Raw genomic sequence first — 19,713 nt, forward strand, 5'->3', positions numbered from 1 at the left:
GGAGTGCCTCAGGGCTCCGTCCTGGGCCCGATCCTGTTCAACATCTATATAAGAGACTTGGCAGAAGGGCTCCGAGGTAAAATAACATTATTCGCCGATGATGCCAAACTAAGCAATGTAGTGGGCAAAAGCACATCAGACAGAAATTCAATGCCCGACAACATGATGCACGATCTACTTCTACTGGAGCGCTGGTCTAGATCCTGGCAACTCAGCTTCAATGCCAAAAAATGCAAAGTCATGCACCTGGGCAGTCAAAATCCATGCAAGACTTACACCCTTAATGGCGAGATCCTAACAAGAACTATAGCAGAACGAGATTTAGGGGTGATCGTCAGTGAAGACATGAAGACTGCCAATCAAGTGGAGCAAGCTTCCTCCAAAGCAAGGCAAATCATAGGTTGCATACGCATGAGTTTCGTCAGCCATAAACCTGAAGTCATTATGCCATCAGATCCTGGAGTACTGTGTGCAATTCTGGAGGCCGCATTACCGTAAGGATGTGCTGAGACTACAGTCAGTTTAGAGAATGGCCATCCGGATGGTCTCAGGATTCAAGGACCTCCTGTACGAGGAGCGGCTAGAGAAGTTACAGCTCTACTCACTCGAGGAACGCAGAGAGAGGGGAGACATGATCGAGACGTTCAAGTATCTCACGGGCCACATCGAGGTTGAAGAAGATATCTTCTTTTTCAAGAGTCCCACGGCAACAAGGGGGCATCCGTGGAAAATCAGGGGCGGGAAACTGCACGGTGACACCAGGAAATTCTTTTTCACTGAAAGGGTGGTTGATCGCTGGAATAGTCTTCCACTTCAGGTCATTGAGGCCAGCAGCATGCCTGATTTTAAGGCCAAATGGGATAGACATGTGGGATCTATTCACAGCAATAGGTAGGGGAGGGTCATTGGGGTGGGCAGACTAGATGGGCCGTGGCCCTTATCTGCCGTCTATTTCTATGTTTCTATGTTTCTGTGAGGCAGATGCTTGCCATCTGGAATGGGCAAATCAGTTTCTCTCTGCGTTCCCTCCATTCCCTCTGATTCTCAAGACTCTTGTCAAACTCAAGAAGGATCATACCACCATGATTCTGATAGCTCCTTGGTGGCCCAGACAACCTTCTTCTTCAACTCAGCAGCAGGGAGCCTCTACTTCTGCCAGTATTTCCCTCTCTGCTTACACAGTCAAGGGTCTCTAATTCATCCCAACCTGCAGTCTTTACACCTAACAGCTTGGTACCTCTCAACCTAACTGCCACTCTACAGTTCTCTCAATCTGTACAGGACATTCTAGATGCTTCCAGGAAGCCCTCCACTAGGCAGTGTTATACCCAGAAATGGACTAGATTTTCTACTTGCTGTACTACTCATCACAAGGAGCCACAATCTACCTCCTTGTCTTCAGTTTTGGATTACCTGCTGCACTTATTTCACTCTGGCCTCAAATCCACATCTATTAGAGTCCACCTCAGTGCCATTGCTGCTTTTCATCAGCCTATAGAAGGGAAACCCCTCTCTGCTCAACCTGTAATTTCCAGATTTATGAAAGTGTAGGGTCATGAAATGGTTAACTGTTGTTTAAAATATTGCTCTGGCCTACATAGCTGAAGAAAGTGTACAATCTATTGACCTCATCTGCCTAAAATGTATGTCCCTACCTTACCACATTGTAAGCTAAATAGATAAGAGTTTGAGCCATGATATACCCTGCCCTTCTGTAAGAATATAAGAACATAAGAAATGCCTCTGCTGGGTCAGACCCGAGGTCCATCATGCCCAGCAGTCCGCTCACGCGGTGGCCCAACAGGTCCCGGACCTGTGTAGTAATCTTCTATCTATACCCCTCTATACCCATTTCCAGTAGGAATTTATCCAATCCTTTCTTGAACCCCAGTACCGTACTCTGCCCTATTACGTCCTCTGGAAGCGCATTCCAGGTGTCCACCACACGTTGGGTAAAGAAGAACTTCCTAGCATTTGTTTTGAATCTGTCTCCTATCAGCTTTTCCGAATGCCCTCTTGTTCTTTTGTTATTAGAAAGTTTGAAGAATCTGTCCCTCTTTACTCTCTCTATGCCCTTCATGATCTTATAAGTCTCTATCATATCTCCTCTAAGTCTCCTCTTCTCCAGGGAAAAGAGACCCAGCTTCTCCAATCTCTCAGAATATGACAGGTTTTCCATACCTTTTATCAGACGTGTCACTCTCCTCTGAACCCTCTCGACTAACGCCATATCCTTCTTAAGGTACGGCGACCAATATTGGACGCAGTACTGGAAATGCGGGCGCACCATCGCCCGATACAACGGCAGGATAACTTCTTTCGTTCTGGCTATAATACCCTTTTTGATTATACCAAGCATTCTATTCGCTCTCTTAGCGGCCGCTGCACACTGTGCCGACGGCTTCATTGTCATGTCCACCATTACCCCCAAGTCCCTTTCCTGGGTACTCTTATTCAATAACATCCCTCCCATTGTATAGTTGTACCTCGAGTTTCTGCTCCCCACATGTAATACTTTACATTTCTCAATGTTGAACTTCATCTGCCATTTCGCCGCCCATTCTTCTAGTTTGTTCAAGTCCCTTTGCAATTCTTCGCAGTCCTCTGTAGTCTGAGCTCCATTAAATAGTTTGGTGTCGTCCGCAAATTTTATTATCTCGCACTTCGTCCCTGTTTCTAGATCATTTATAAAGATATTAAATAGCAGTGGCCCGAGCACCGAGCCCTGCGGGACACCACTCGTGACCCTCCTCCAGTCGGAGTAGTGACCCTTCACTCCTACCCTTTGTTTTCTACCCTCCAACCAGTTTCTGATCCATCTATGTACGTCTCCTTCCACCCCATGGTTCTACATTTAACTTTAGAACTGTAAGAGTTAGATAAGTGACCTGCTAGTGTGAGCTTAGGACCAATAATAATTGTAGAAAAGTTATAAAAGTAACAAATGAAAATTGTAGTTTTTGCATATATTAGTTTGCAAAAAGGGCATAAAAGTCCGTGTATTTCCTGTTTCTGACACTCTAGTAGGCAGGCTATTAACTGCACTAGAGTCCGGTATACCGTAATAAATTTCTTGTACTTTCTTCACGCCTCTGACTTTGTGGGTCCAAGTGACCTTTCAAAAGGACTTTTCAATGTCAATCCACCTCTCAAGCCGCCTCCGGTAGTTTGGGATCTCAATCTTGTTTTTACTCACTTGATGAAGCCTCCATTCGAACTAATAGATTTGGCTTATCTTAAATATCTCACTTGGAAAGTGGTGTTTCTCATTGCACTCACTTCTGCTAGACGAGTCAGTGAGCTCCAAGCTCTAGTGGCAGATCCACCTTTCAGTTTTCCATCATGACAAGATAGTCCTTCGTACTCATTCAAAATTCTTACCTAAAGTGGTTTCAGAATTTCACCTCAATCAATCCATTGTTTTTTTCCAAAGCCTCATTCTCATCCTGGAGAAATAGTGCTTCATACTCTGGACTGTAAAGGTGCTTTAGCTTTCTACTTGCAACACACTCAACCTCACAGAACTGCTCAACTTTTCATCTCTTTGATCCAAACAAGTTGGGGCATCCTGTTTCCAAGCGAACCATCTCCAACTGGATGGCTGCTTGCATCTCTTTCTGCTATGCTCAGGCTGGTCTCCCTCTGCAGGGTCGAGTCACGGGTCATAAAGTTAGAGCTATGGTGGCATCTGTATCTTTCCTCAGATCAACTCCTATTGAGGAAATCTGCAAGGCTGCCACTTGGTCCTGGGTTCATACATTCACCTCTCATTATTGTCTGGATACTTTCTCCAGATGGGATGGCCATTTTGGCCAGGCAGTTTTACAACACTTATTCTCCTAAATTGCCAACACTCCCACCATCCCATTCTGGTTAGCTTGGAGGTCACCCACATGTTGAGAATATGCTGCCTGCTTGTCCTGGGATAAAGTACAGTTACTTACCGTAACAGATGTTATCCAGGGACAGCAGGCAGATATTCTCACAACCCACCCACTCTCTTGGTTGGCTTCTTAGCTAGCTATCTGAACTGAGGTACCTCACAGGAGACGCACGACCTACATTCGGCGGGAAGGCACTCATGCATGCGTGGTGCAGTACTCGCAAACTCTTTAAAAGTTCTGAAAGGTCACTTGGACACACAAAGTTAGAGGCGTGAAGAAAGTACAAGAGGTTTATTACAGCATGCTGGACTCCTGAGCTCCAAGCTGGCTCAGAAGTGCCGAAACCAGGAAGTTACAGAGATATTTATTCATTTTTTTGGCTATTCTAGAATTCTGAATTCTAGAAAAAGCTTTTCACGTGTTACTTTTCTTAACACTCATTGGTTCTAAGCTCACACTAGCAGGTCACTAGCAGGTCACTTATCTAACTCTTACAGTTCTAAATGTTAAATGTACAGAAGAGCAGGGTACATCATGGCTCAAACACTTTATCTATTTAGCTTACAATGTGGTAAGGTAGGGACATACATTTTAGGCAGATGAGGTCAGTAGATTGTACACTGTTTTCAGCTATGTAGGCCAGAGCAATATTTTAAACAATAGTTAATAATTTCATGACCCTACATTCCCCCCTTTCAGGCTGGCGTACCTAAGGAGCCAAGCCTGACAAAATAAAGTTAGGGGTCAGGAAAGTCGGGGTCCCCAGTGGGTAAGGGACGATATTGTGAGAGGGCAAGGGCCAATGCAGCAGTTGAACGGTTAACAGCAGAGTCCATAGTTCAGTGGAACAGCTTTATGACTATGGGGACCACACAGGGCAGGCAGCAAAGGAGCAGAGAAGACAGGGCGGCAACTAGCAAGATGGTCTTCAGTGCTGAACCAGAGGGCAACCAGGAGCCAAAGGTACCAGAGATCCAGTCTGCAGTAAGGTCACGCCAGGTCTGGACAGGAACATGAGCCAGTTTGGTGATACGATCCATAACTTCCTCAATCACTTTACTCAGTTCAAGGCAGCAGTTGGAGAGGTTGAATTTACCACAGACACCACCTTCTGTCTAGAGCTAGGCAGTTCTGATAGATAGCAGTGTGCATTTTAGCATTCGCTCTGCCAATGGTACTCAAAGCTCAGGTGGTCTCATTAGTTATCAGTTCGAGTACAGCTTGTAGACGAATAATGCGGTTCAGCATGTAGATTGGGGTCCGATAGCCCCAGGTGTCATCCTCGGTCCATGTGGCAGGTCCATAAGCAGCAATGATCCATTCTGCAGGCCAGTCATCACCCCATTCACCTATTTAAGGGAATTGGTGGATGTAGACTGCTTTTGGCGACCCCTGGTGTTGAATACAGGGGCTCCCAGGTGTTCACCATCAGCCAGAGGTAACAGGAAGAAGCTGGGACGGATCATGCAAAGTACACATGTACCAGTCCAGTTAGCAAGCAACCAAGAGTAGGCAAACAGATCACAGAGCCAATATCAACTATCAGGAGCTGACCATCATTCATAGGAAGTTTCATTAAGCAGTGTCTGAAGGGCGCTGAAGACAGTGGGAAGCAACAATGGAGGTTCGCAAGGCCCATCATGAAGGTCTTGGACCTGACGTAAAAGTGAGGGTCTGTGAAGTCAGGTTTAACATGTCCAGCTGCTTTGCCTCCCATGGCCATTGTTCTCCCATACCAGTCCCTCCTCATACAAAACAATTGCTAACATTAAGAGTCTGGCCTATAGACTCAGCAAATTGTATAAACAGATTTCTAGTGATTACAGGATATCAGCATCTACTTTCATAAAACTGGGGAAACACCACAGAGTGATGGACAGGAGCACATGAGCAGAATACAATTCAGACATATACATCAGTACCTGGGTCTCACCTTTTACCATCAATATACAATGCCATGCGGTCTCTGGCCTTCTGGACTTGGACATTAGCATTCCAGTTATATGGGTCAGTGATAGTGAAAACCATGGGATTACAGTAGCCTGTAGTACACAAGGGGCCAGAGCTAGGACCTATAGTAAGGGAGGCAGAGGGGGTATTAGGGGGATATTTTGTGGGTTATTGTAGGTAGCCCACGAGACACTTTCTCATAAAGGACAGGCTCCACTATTAGTGAAGGTTTCCTCATAGGGGCAGTTTTTAAAGGCATCAGGTTATACAGACATATATACTTAGCATATTTGGTATAATAACGCTGTCAATCTAGGGAGCCACACAAAACTGTATTAGGGGCAAAACCATGACCCTGGGCAACATCAAATAGCACACATGTATCAAAATACAAAGACACCGGGCAAGTGGGGTCTACAATAAGAGTCTAGTTGATAAGTGGACCCTCAACATTATCAATGCAGATTTCTGCCCACTTTTAAACTTCATCACCAGTAGGTTGGAAACAGAAAATACCCTCAGATGTTTGACACTTTCTGTACTTAACTCCTTCATGCAAACAAACATCAGGCAAAAGGGCTAGGGGCACTTAACTACAATAGGAAAGAAATACAAAAAAAGAAACATAAGGCAGTATATACTAACATATATACTAATATAGGAAGCTCATTTTTCTTTAAGGCACAACTTAGAAAACTTTACTTATACTCAAGACACTTGCTAAAGGCAGTGGTGAACCACAGGCAGTCAATTAAACTCAAACACTTGTAAAGAATTGTATTCAGAACACCTGCTAAGTACAATGGTAAATATTCAGAACCTTTTGAGGTCTTAGAAAGCTTCAGCTGAAGATCCGTGTTGTAGTGGAACCAAGTTTCATGTCCGGACACCTTGACAACTGTAAGAGAAGAAATTAGGACAGTAAAAGGACCTATCCATCTAGGTTTTAGGGGGTCTGACTTCCAAGTTTTAGCCATACTGTATTTCCAGGGACATACCCATGAACTTGTGTAGCTATCGGTAGTGGGGCCCTTTCCAGGACCCATTTGTGGAGCTCTTGAAGGGCCTTAGCTAAAGATTGGACCTGACTCTGGAGGATATCCGATCCCAGAGTAGCAAAGGAACCAGGATCTGGGTTCACAATGGGTGGTGGCCGGCCGAACATGAGCTCAAATGGGGACAATTTAGTGGGTTTAGATGGGGTGCATCTAATCTGAAATAGGACAGAGGGCAGCAGGACAGGCCAGGACAGATTGGTTTCTTCAATTCGTTTCGTGAAAAGGATCTTAAGAGTTCTGTTCATTCTTTCGACCTGACCAGAGCTCTCAGGATGGTAAGCAGCATGTAATTTCCATTCAATTTGGAGGGCCTGAGCAGTTTGTTGGACAACATTGGCAATGAAAGCAGGGCCTTTGTCACTGCCTATAGAAACAGGGAGACCAAAGCACGGAATTATATTGTTTAGGAGGTGTTGAGTTACTTCCCTGGAGCGTTCAGTGCGAGTAGGGAAGGCTTCAACCCATCTAGTCAGGGTGTCTGTGAAGACTAGGAGGTGACTGAAGGAACGGGAAATGGGCATGTGGGTAAAATCTACAGACAGAACCTGCATCGGATATGTTCCAATGGGTTGGTGTCCAAGAGGTGGCAGTCATCTGATTGGGGATTTTGTTCTAAAACCGACCACACACTGTCGGACCGTATTCCGGACTAGCTGATCAAGATGATTGATAAAGAAATGTCTCTTGAGTCATTTTCATAGCTGGTTCTCCAGAGTGCCAGATCTTAGCATCTTTTGACAATCGTGAGGCCCAGGTGTTGAGGAATGAATATGAGGGTACCTGCTGTGCTTGCGTTTGAAGTATCAGTGTATCCACCCTCCTTTCAGGACAAACTGGCCCAAAATAGTGCATGCCCAAGTCTGTTCCTGAGAAGTGTATTGGGTTGTAAGGGTGTCCAGAAAAGGAATGATGGTGTACAGAGGAGCCGAAGGAGGAGGGCAGAAGCTAGCAGCTCAGGCTGTGTGGTCAGCAAGGGCATTGCCATGTGAGACGAGATCAGTGACACGACGGTGGGCTCAACAGTGTATAACCGCAACACGGGAGGGCAATTTAATGGCCTCGAGGAGGTCAAGAATGAGGGGAGCATGATGGATCAGGCAGCCAGAGGCTGTAATGAAACCTCAATATTTCCAGATGGCCCTATGGGAATGCAAGGTAAAGAAAGCATATTTGGAGTCAGTATATATATTGCAAGACTGAAAGGCAGACTGGCGCAGGTCAGGGCATACAGTTCAGCTTCTTGGGCGGAAGTGCCAGAGGGCAGAGGGCCCATGAGTAAAGGGGAAGTGGCAGAGACTACAGCGTAACCAGCAATACGGATACCAGAAGGGGTGACAGACAAACTGCCATCTGTGAAAAGGGTGAGATCAGGATCCCGGAGGGGGATATCAGTGAGATCAGGACGGGAAGAATAAACTAAGTCAAAGGTGTCAAGGCAGTTGTGCATAACCAGCTGGGAGGAGACAGGGAGGAGAGTGGAGGGGTCAAGGAGTGAAGAGACAACAAGAGAGACCTGAGGGTTTTCACAAAGAAGGGCTTGGTATTTAAGGAGGCGCTCATTCGTGAGCCACAGGGAGCCTTTATGTTCTAGAAAAGAGGTCACACAGTGTGGGACAAAGACGTCAATATGTTGGCCAAAAGTGAGTTTGTTAGCGTGCTGTAAGAGATCTGATACAGCGGCAATTGCCCGAAGACAGAGAGGCCACCCGGCAGCAACAGGATCCAACTGTCGAGAGAGATAGGCAATGGGCCTATGCCAGGAACCAAGGAACTGAATAAGGACTCCATCTGCAATACCGGATTTTTCATGAACATAGGTTTGGAGGAGTCAGGAAGGCCAAGGGCAAGAGCCTGAGTCAGAAGTTTTGGAGGAATCATACAGAGGGCGGGCAATAGTAGAGAAATCAGGGATCCAAATACGACAGTATCCGACAATACCAAGGAAGGTGCAGAGCCTTGTGATTGTCAGAAACAGGGAGACTACAGACAGCCTGGACACGGGTGTAGGAAGGGACCTGGTACCCTGGGAAATATGAAACCCAAGGTAGATGACACGAGGAAGGCATACTTGGAATCAGTGTAAATATGGCCACAGAAATATTTAAAAGGCAGACCCACTATCTGTATCAGGTTCCTACCCCAAAGAGCTAACTTGTAAAATTAAGCTAAAATTCAGCTCTGGATCCACCCACTAAGCAGGGTAGTCTGACACAAGCGCTCTCTAAAGCAGCAGTCCCTTCACTATCATCTGACTGGCAAAAATATTTACTTCCATACAAAAGCATTCCTAAAAATTACATTCTTATACCTAAACTTACATGATTTATAAACAGAAATACAAAACAAAGATTGAAATATACAGTAAAACTTTGGATTGCAAATAACTTGGTTTGCAAGTGTTCTATAAGATAAGCAATGATTCAATTTTAACTTGCTATACCAGCAACGTCTTGCAATACACGTATGTATATTTTTGTACACGAGTGCCCTGGACTACAAGCATGCTTCTGGAACAAATTATGCTTCCAAAGCAAGGTTTTACTGTACTCACAAGTTTAAACATTTTTCCTTTTTTTTTTTTACAATCAACTTGGGTCTACAGAATTTCACAGAGGAGAGAGAGTTGCACTACTTATCTGTTTCAGGAGAAACTGGATTTGAAGTGCTAAAAACTTCATAGCCTTTATCAACACAAAAGGAGGAGGAGGGGTACTCCCCTCTCCTGCTTTCAACAACTGACAGTTTGAAAGTACACTGATACATTTGTACAGACAGAACTCATAAGGAATTCGGAATACTGCAGGACTTGGGAATCAGATGAAGGGAAGAAATTGGCAAGGTCTGAAGCAAGGGCGGTGCTGAATAGAGTGGGACTATTTTTAAAAGCCCTGTGGTAGACGGGTCCAGGTTACTTGGGAGGCTTGTCCTGTGGAAGGGTTTTCCCATTGGAATGCAAAATTGGCTGACTGGAAGAGGAACTGACAGCAAACGAATGCATAAAAACCTGATGGGTAATGTCCTCTTCCAGGGAGCCAGAGGGGGCCAGCCCACACCAAACGTCAGCCATTCTAACAGGCACAGACGAATAAGGGTTGATTTGTTAAGTGTAGTCCCATAATCAGAGCCAAATCCCTTTTTAAAATTAGCTAACATTGTATCAAGGGGTCCTCATAGATAGACTGACATCCCCCCATTGTGCAATGGAGGACAAAAACACTTCCCTATATTCCTGGCCCTGCCCATCTCCGGACTAGGGAAACGCAGTACTAACAGGTCCGCACTCGCTTCGTCCTCAAGGACGTCTCAGACACTCTCAAACACACAAAACACAACAGACTTCAGTTTAGTTACTCAATCAGAAAATAACAGTTCCTAGAATCCCTCCCCATGACTTCAGCGACGGATCAAGTGGCTTACTAGGCAGGAGACAAGAGACAGGAATGGGATGATCAATTCCCACTTACCAGATGGTGGCCACTCCAGGACAGAATTAAACTGATATAGATTCTTGTACTTTAAATTGAGACTGGATAAGTCAGTTGAAGTGGTCGAACGTCCTGAGGTCTGCCAACCCCCCCAAAAGGAAGGCAGCCGGCTAAGCAGACACGTCAGCCGTAGGACCAGAAACAAGTGACCAATCGAGTAACCAGTGGTCAAGAGACCTTCAAGTCCCTGTTCGGAAGCCAAATGAAAGGTCACTTGGACACACAAAGTCAGAGGCTTGAAGAAAGTACAAGAGGTTTATTACAGCATGCTGGACCCCTGAGCTCCAAGCTGGCTCAGAAGTGCCGAAAAACCAGGAAGTTACAGAGATATTTATTCATTTTTCTGGCTATACAACTGAATTCTAGAAAAAGCTTTTCACTGTTACTTTTCTTAACACTCATTGGTTCTAAGCTCACTTATCTAATTCTTACAGTTCTAAATGTTAAATGTACAGAAGGGCAGGGTACATCATGGCTCAAACTCTTATCTATTTAGCTTACAATGTGGTAAAGTAGGGACATACATTTTAGGCAGATGAGGTCAGTAGATTGTACAGTTTTCAGCAATATTTTAAACAACAGTTAATCATTTCATGACCCTACAGTTCTACAAGGAAGTCTGCTTGTGAGGCTGTCCACTACAGGGCTCCGAGGATGACATTTCCCACATGTTGAAAATATCTGCCTGCTGTCCCTGGTTAACAACTCTTTTCAGCGTCTGAGGAACGCCTACATCAAGGGTCACTGTGGTGACAGTTCTGGGATAAAATAAAGTTAGGTCCAACTAACATTTCAGAGTAACCCAAATCACTGAAAAGCTATGGAAGCATTTTCTCTCTCAGCCCACATCACTTCGCCCCAGCCTGGTAGCTCTCCCTCTTTCAAACCCTTCTCCCCCATCTAACATTTCTGAAAAACCCAACCCTCGGGTCTGGTATCTCTCTCTCTCACTCCACACCACCCTCTCCTCCCTCTTTTAAACCCTAACCTCTCAAAACCTATCCCTTTCCAGCCGAGTATTTCTCCTCTCAAACTCCTCCTCCTCCTCCTCCTCCCCCCTCGCGCCCGACACCTCCTTGAGCGCGTGAGGAGGGCTGCTTGGCGCGTGTGATCTGGTCCCTGTGGCGGGACTGAAGAGGCGCGCGTGTGCGCGCTCTGAGCCACAGTCCATTTCGCTTCGGTACGCTGCTCCGTCACTATAGCAACGGGCCGGCCCGGAAGCGGAAGTGTCCCCCTCCCACCCGGAGTCCGCAGACGGGAGAGTAGGGTGGGGGAAGGCTTTAAGGGTGACAGCTGGACGGGCGTGGAGCGTCCCCGCGGGGGCAGGTGAGTGGGGGTTGAGGCTCCCGGTTCTCTGCTGATAGACGTTGTTAGCGCTTCCGTGGGGGGAGGGGCGGGCGCTTCCTTGAGAGCCGAGTTCAGGCCTTGCTCGGCCCCATCTCTTCTCTTTCTAAGCTGCTGCATTCCGCGAGTCTGACCTTCTTCCCCTTAAATTCTCTGTTGGAGGACTTCGCAACCTAGCGGTTATGCCATACTATCTTCGTTATCCCCTGAACATGACATATTCTAGTGTAGCGTTAGATCAAAGATCTGGAAAATTTAGCATCCTTTCTCTGATAGCAGCCAGTTGTTAAATTTTGTACTACAGGTACCTTGACACCCCCCCTCCCCCCGCCTTTGGGGTGGTTTGTTGTTGGGTTTTTTTGCATTGATCTTTGACTGCCAAGCACTAGACCCGTTCTCAAAGTTTTTCATTGTTTTAAGCCTGGACTCGAAACCTTTCCATAAAATACATAAACGAAGGCACGTAAAGACTAACCAGTCAGTTCATCCATACAATGTACTATCCATTGCCCTCCCTTATTGATCCTGTGTACTAATCCTAGCTTGCTTGAATTCAGGTAGAGTCTTCATTGGAGGCTGTTTCATGAATTCACCATCCTTTCTGTTATAAAGTACAGTATTCTTTTAGATTATCATTCAAATGAGAGATTCCACCTCCTGTGCATTAATTCCTTAGAGCAGGGGTCTCAAAACTCAAACCCTTTCTTTTCAGGGCCACATTTTGAATTTGTAGTTACTTAGAGGGCCACAGAAAAAAATAGCTAATGTCTTATTAAAGAAATGACAACTTTGCGTGAGGTAAGTACCTACAAATCCAAAATGTAGATTATATGAAATTATCAGAAGCAATTATAGTTTATAAATCTTTCCTTAATTGCTTCTGATAATTTCAACTATACACAGCTGAAAGCAGTGCAATATGCAGAAAGTGAAAAACTGCAAGAGATGAGATTTTGGACCAACTATTTTGAGGCCCTCGGTATTATAAAGAATATTCTTTATGGCAAACCTGTGCCTTAAGTGTTCGGTCGCGTCCACAACTGCCTTCATCTTTCGCCTCCTCCAGCACCGGACACATGCAGAAGCTGCACTGGTTCTGGAACGTTGCCCACCTTACTGGGCTCACTGGGCTGTAATCTCACGCAAGTGCTTTCCTGCATCTGTATGCGATTGTTCTCTCCACTCCACCTCACAATCATATATAGATGCAGGAAATTGCTTGCGTGAGGTTACAGCAGTGAGGCGGGCAACGTTCCAGAATGCAACTGCCAGACACTTAAGGCACAAATTTTCCATAAAGAATCATTCTTTATAATACTGAGGGCCTCAAAATAGTACCTGACGGGCCGTGAGTTTGAGGTATTTAAATGTCTCTTATCATATCTCCCTGTTCATGCTTTTCTTCCAATATGTACATATTTTTAAATTTTTACGTTTGCCCCATGTGCTTTATAACAGACCACTGACCATTTTAGTAACCAATCTCTGTATCAACTGGACATAATACCCAAACTTGAGTTTCTAAAAGAGATGGTGGGGTGAAGACACTGCCCTCTGCTAGAAAGGATTTTTAAAATTATTATTATGATGATGATATAGCCCATAACTAACATGTGTAATTTGTTGCTGGAGAATGTGGTCAAAGTGAATAACATAGTGGGGTACAAAAGAGGCTTTGAAAAGCTCTGAAAGAAAAATCCTCAGAACAGTGTTTTTCAACTGGTGTGCCATGTCAGCTCCCCAGCTGTGGTGCAGGAGTTTGGTGTCACTTCTGTGTATGGGCATCCCTGCTACAACCACAACCTTAACCTTCTTTGCCCATATGGTATGGCCCCCTCTCCCCTACCCACCCACCAGCGTGCAGCACCTTTCCTCAATCCTGGTGCTTCCTCCAATAAGCTGCTGTACTAAAGTTAGATATCAGGACCCACAGCTCTGCAAGCTCGTTCTTCCCTAGCAGCCCCAACCACTCAGATATCAATGTCCTCCTTCACAGGAGATGGGGCCGACAGGGGAAGTAGCAGCATGCTTAACTTTAGTACAGCAGCCTGATGGAGGAGGCACCTGGAAAGAGGAAAAGTGCTCAATGGAGTGGGGAAGGGGAGAAAATACAGGCATAAGAAGTGCCTCTGCTGAGTCAGACCAGAGGTCCATCATGCCCAGCAGTCCGCTCACGCGGGGGCCCACCAGGTCCAGGACCTGTATAGTAACCCTCTATCCCCTTTTCCTTCAGGATGTTGAAGAGAGAAACACAGAGGTAATACTGCATAGGGAAGGGAGACAGAGGGAAGCCTAGATCATTGTTTTTCAACCTTTTTACACCCGTGGACCGGCAGAAATAAAAGAATTATTTTGTGGACCGGCAAACTACTAAGACCGAAATAAAAAAAACACATTTCCGCCCCATCTCCGCAAGCTCGGTCCCCACAAACCATCTGATACCATCCGCACAAGCCTCAGTTATGATTTTATATTGAATGTATTTTATTAAAGTATAAAAAGAAATAATATTCTGTACAATTGTTATTTTATATAAATATAAATATACAGAGCAAGGATCAACAAAACCCCTGTCTCCCCTCCCCTTCACATATATCACCTCTACTATCAAGAAAACTGAACCAGCCAAATTATTACAGAATGCTACACAGAAATATCATGCTAACAGAATACTGCAGTCATACATGACAGGAATAGTGTTAGGGGAGTGCCCCCTGGTGAGAGAGCCCTAAGCCAGCTGGAAGCTAAAGAAGCACTGCCTGGGCTTTGCAGTCCCCAGTTATGTTTCTAGCAGGATATATATATATCAAATCTGATATATTCTAATGACAAAATAGAAATAAAATTATTTTTTTCTACCTTTTGTGGTCTCTGCTTTCATCTTCTTTTCACTCTTTTCTTTCCAGCGTCTGCCCTGTCTCTTCAATCCAGCATCTGTCCGTTCCATTCACTGTCTGCCCTCTCCCCCTTCCATATGTATCTGACTTCTTTCTATGCCCCTCTCCCCTTTCCATCCAGCCTGTGCCTCATCTCTCCTTTTTATATCATTCATTCCAGCTTCACTGCTTTCTTCATTTTTATCTCTCCTACACCAGATCTAGCATCTTTATCCCTCTCTCAGTTCTCTGCTGACCCCCTTTCCAGCATCAATCTCTCTCTACTTTCTCATTCCTCTTTCTCTCCCCTTTCCCTCATCTGATCTTTCCATTCCACCCTGACCCCCTTCCCCTCCTGTAATCTCCCTGCCAGCTGTTTCCTTCCTCTTTTCCTTCTTCCTTCCCTCCTCCCCCCTATCCAACATTAACTTTCTTCCAATCCCTTTCCCTCCTCCCCTCCCAGTAGCATCTCTCATTCTACCTCCCTCCAGGTCCAGTAGCAGCTCTCCCTTTATCCAGAAGCTTCCCAGCCTCCAAAAGTGGCTTCCTCTCTTTCCAGCAGCTCTCAGTACTTGCCTGCAGCAGCGATTTCCTTAGGCAGCCTTGGGTCCGTTGCCGCCTCTGAAGAAAGGGGAAGTTGCCAAAGCGAATCACTGCCCTGGTAAGTACGAGAGCTGCTGGGAGGGGAGACAGCCAATGTCGAAGGCTCCCCATGATCTTGCTCCTGCGCACCCTGCACATTCGCGGCCCCCCCAAGCTGGCAAAAACAGCGTTGCACCACAGGCCTTGCCCCCAAGATGAGCCGGAGGCCCCTACCTGCCGCATCCTGCATGTGGGCAGACTCTCAACACAGACGCTGCTGATGGCTCCAATCCACATACTGACCCCCCCTCCCCCCCCCCCCGCGCACACTGACCATCTCCCTTCTACCTGCACCTTCCCCGCGGCCCTCTTCGGCGACTCGGCAGGGGCAACAATCAAGACAGGCTTCCGACATTGGGACCTTTACTCTCTGAGTCCCGCCTATTTTGTTTCAACTTCCTGTTTCCGCATAGGCGAGACTCACAGAGGGAATGCCTGATGTCGGCAGCCTGTCTTGATCGCCCGAGGCTGGGAAGAACATCAGATTTCCGCTAACACCACCGGGGCAGGAAATTTAACGGTGTCGATCTCGCCAGCCCTGCACAGACCGGCAGGAATTTTCTGTGGACTGACATCGGTCCGTGGACCGGCAGTTGAAGAACAGTGTGCTAGATTACAGAGAAAAAGAGGGAGAGATGGGGCAGCACTGGATCGAAGGGAGAGACAGACAGGTGGGCTTAGAAGAGAGAGAAATGAGACATTACTTGATAGGATGGGAAACAAAACACCAGAGCAATATTGGATAAGGGAGGGAATGTTGACCTGGAGAGAGAGATAAGGACAAGCAATATTGGACTGGAACAAGAGAGAGAAAGTGGTCAATACTGCATGGGACAGGAGCAAAACAGACACACAGGGCAATACTGGATGAGGGAGGGGAGAGAGTCAAATGATATGTTGGATGCTGGGGGAAGGAGAGTGAGACAGAAAATGTTAGAATGGTGGGAAGAGAGATGTGCAATACTGCATCAGACGAGGGGGAGAGATTGGGCTATGCTAGATGGTGGGAGGGAGAAAGAGGGCTTAATAGAGAGGAGGGGATAGAGAGACAAGGGCAATAATGCATAGGAGGGAGGGAGAGTTAGTGGTAATGATGATAGGGGCAGGGGAATTCTGCTTGCTAGGAGTAGAGGCAGATAGGCAATGCTGGATGGTAAGGAGAGAGAGAAGAGATGTTGGATGGCAGGGGGAGAGAGAAAATGCTTGATGTCGGGGCAGGGAGATAGAGCTTGGATGTTGGGCTGAGAGGTGAAGAGTCTAGGTGGAGAGGGGAGAAAAAAGAGCCCATGAAAGAAGGGAATAAGAGGAAGAGGTGAAGGAAAATATTTTTTTAATAACTGTAGGTGGATGCAGTGAAAAGTGGAAATCCTACTACATTATCCATTACTAGATGGCGGCAGACACTACAGTATATTATATAAGCACATAAGCACATAAGCAATGCCTCTGCCGGGTCAGACCTGAGGTCCATCGTGCCCAGCAGTCCGCTCACGCGGCGGCCCAACAGGTCCAGAACCTGCGTAATAATCCTCTATCTATACCCCTCTATTCCCTTTTCCAACAGGAAATTGTCCAATCCTTTCTTAAACCCCAGTACCGTACTCTGCCCTATTACATCCTCTGGAAGCGCATTCCAGGTGTCCACCACCCGCTGAGTAAAGAAAAACTTCCTAGCATTTGTTTTGAATCTATCCCCTTCTAATTTTTCCGAATGCCCTCTTGTTCTTTTATGTTTTGAAAGTTTGAAGAATCTGTCTCTCTCCACTTTCTCTATGCCCTTCATGATCTTGTAGGTCTCTATCATGTCTCCTCTGAGTCTCCGCTTTTCCAGGGAGAAGAGCTCCAGCTTCTCCAATCTTTCAGTGTATGAAAGGTTTTCCATGCCCTTAATCATTCGTGTCGCTCTCCTCTGGACCCTCTCAAGTATTGCCATATCCTTCTTAAGATGCGGTGACCAATACTGAACACAGTACTCCAGGTGCGGGCGCACCATTGCCCGATACAACGGCAGGATGACTTCTTTCGTTCTGGTCGTAATACCATTTTTAATAATACCCAACATTCTGTTCGCCTTCTTCGCGGCTGCTGCGCATTGCGCCGTTGACTTCATTGTTGTATCCACCAGTACACCCAAATCTCTTTCAAGGTTACTTCCCTCTAATACTAATCCCCCCATTTGGTAGCTGAACATCGGGTTCTTTCTCCCTATATGCATGACCTTGCATTTCCCTACATTGAATTTCATCTGCCATTTATTTGCCCACTCCTCCAGTTTGCTTAGGTCTCTTTGTAGGGCCTCACACTCTTCTGTAGTTCTGACCCTTCTACAGAGTTTAGTGTCATCCGCAAATTTTATAACTTCACATTTCGTCCCCGTTTCCAGGTCATTAATAAATACATTGAACAGCAGCGGTCCAAGTACAGACCCCTGCGGAACTCCACTCGTGACCTTTCTCCATCCCGAGTAGTGACCCTTCACTCCAACCCTCTGTCTCCTGCCTGCCAACCAGTGTTTGACCCATCTGTGTACGTCCCCTTCCACCCCGTGGTTCCACAGCTTCCTAAGTAACCGCTCATGGGGTACCTTGTCAAAGGCCTTTTGGAAGTCAAGGTAGATGATGTCTACAGGTTCCCCTTTGTCCAAATGGCTGTTTACCCCCTCGAAGAAGTGCAGTAAGTTTGTTTGGCACGATCTTCCCTTGCAGAAGCCATGTTGGCTCGCTTTCATCAGCCCATTTTTTTCTATGTGCTCACAGATGCTGTCCTTTATCAGTGCTTCTACCATCTTGCCTGGAACCGATGTCAAACTTACCGGCCTATAGTTTCCCGGGTCTCCTCTTGACCCCTTTTTGAAGATAGGTGTAACATTTGCTATCTTCCAGTCCTCCGGTATCTCTCCAGTTTTCAAGGATAGGTTGCAAACTCGTTGGAGTATTTCCGCTATCTCATTTCTTAGTTCTTTTAGTACCCTAGGATGGATTCCGTCTGGGCCTGGTGATTTGTCGCTTTTCAATCTATCTATCTGTTGGAGGACATCCTCATGGCTCACCTCTATTGCCGACAGTTTTTCTTCTTGATCACCATGGAAGATCACGTCGGGTTCCGGTACATTGGATGTGTCCTCGCTTGTGAAGACTGACGAGAAGAATTTGTTTAACCTGTCAGCTACCTCTTTTTGCTCCTTTATCACTCCCTTTTTATCTCCATCATCCAACGGTCCTACTTCCTCCCTCGCCGGTTTCTTCCCCTTAACATATCTGAAGAATGATTTGAAGTTTTTTGCCTCCCTGGCTAGTCTCTCTTCGTATTCTCTTTTCGCTCTCCTAACCACTTGGTGACATTCTCTTTGGCTTTTCCTGTGTTCATCCCAGTTTTCCCCAGTCTGGTCCTTTTTCCATTTCCGGAATGATTTTTTTTTGTCTCCTATCGCTTTCTTCACCTCATTGTTTATCCATGCGGGGTCTTTTGTTCGGTTTTTTTTGCACCCTTTTCTAAATATGGGGATGTACATATGTTGTGCTTCTTGCACTGTGCCCTTGAATAGAGACCAGGCTTGCTCTACAGTTTCTGTTTTCCTTGAGCTGTTTCTAAGTTTTTTTCTTACCATTGCTCTCATAGCATCATAGTTCCCTTTCTTGAAGTTGAGCGTTGTCACTGTGGTTCTTTTGCCTTTTGTTGTACTTACTCCTAATTTGTACTGGATCATGTTGTGATCACTGTTTCCTATTGGCCCTACTACTTCCACTTCTTTTGCAAATAAATTAATAGCTCAAGTGCAAAAATGGAAGAATCCTTTCAAACACTACTGGGATCAGCTACAACAGTAGTAGGATAATCTGGGGGAGGAGAGTTGGGGAGGTTGGGAAGTTGACTATAGATATCTCTAATCATCAAATCATCAACAAAAGTATATCTGTTAGCTTTGTTTTGGACCTCTGTGAGGGTGATGAAGTATAATTTGAAGCATATCTTGAAATATTTCAATAAAAAGTTATAAAACAAATGGAAGAAAGCTGAAAGGAACAAATAAGTGTTGGAACTGGATGTAGTAGATGAGATAAAGAAGACAGGAGGACAATGAAATATGACAGATAGACAAGAGATTCTTAAAAAGAGAGTTAAGAACTGGTTAAATGTTACATGAAGGAGTGCTAGGGAGGTAAAATTCCTAGATGTCATAAATGACTGCTTCTTGGAGCAACAGGTCTGAGAACCGACAAGTGGGGTGCTATTTTAGATTTGGTGCTTAGTGGAATGCAAGACATAGTACAGGAGTTAAATGTGTTGGGTGCGCTGGGAATTGTCGCAAAAAAATCTACTGTAAGGGCGTTTAATTTTTGAAAGGGTGATATGATAAAATGAAGAAAATGGTTAAAAAGAAGCTAAAAGGATCGGTTGCAAAGGTTAGGACTAAACCAGGCGTGGATGTTATTTAAAAATACCGTCGTAGAAGTCCAGACCAGATGTATTCCAC

General features: G+C 45.6%; 1 protein-coding gene across 7 annotated transcripts in view; it reads left to right on the forward strand.

Annotated features, from left to right (window-relative positions):
* The first annotated feature begins 11,444 nt into the window (after positions 1-11,444).
* Positions 11,445-19,713, forward strand: part of KLHL15 (kelch like family member 15) — a 113,552-nt gene continuing 105,283 nt past the window's right edge. For 3 of the 7 annotated variants that reach the window (XM_033948413.1, XM_033948419.1, XM_033948416.1), the window contains exon 1: positions 11,572-11,703. The gene's annotated coding sequence lies outside the window, so the exon portion shown is untranslated. The other 4 variants (XM_033948418.1, XM_033948415.1, XM_033948417.1 and 1 more) reach the window with 4 other exon arrangements.

This window comes from Geotrypetes seraphini, chromosome 6, assembly GCF_902459505.1.
Source record: "Geotrypetes seraphini chromosome 6, aGeoSer1.1, whole genome shotgun sequence".
NCBI classification, from domain to species: Eukaryota; Metazoa; Chordata; class Amphibia; order Gymnophiona; family Dermophiidae; genus Geotrypetes; species Geotrypetes seraphini.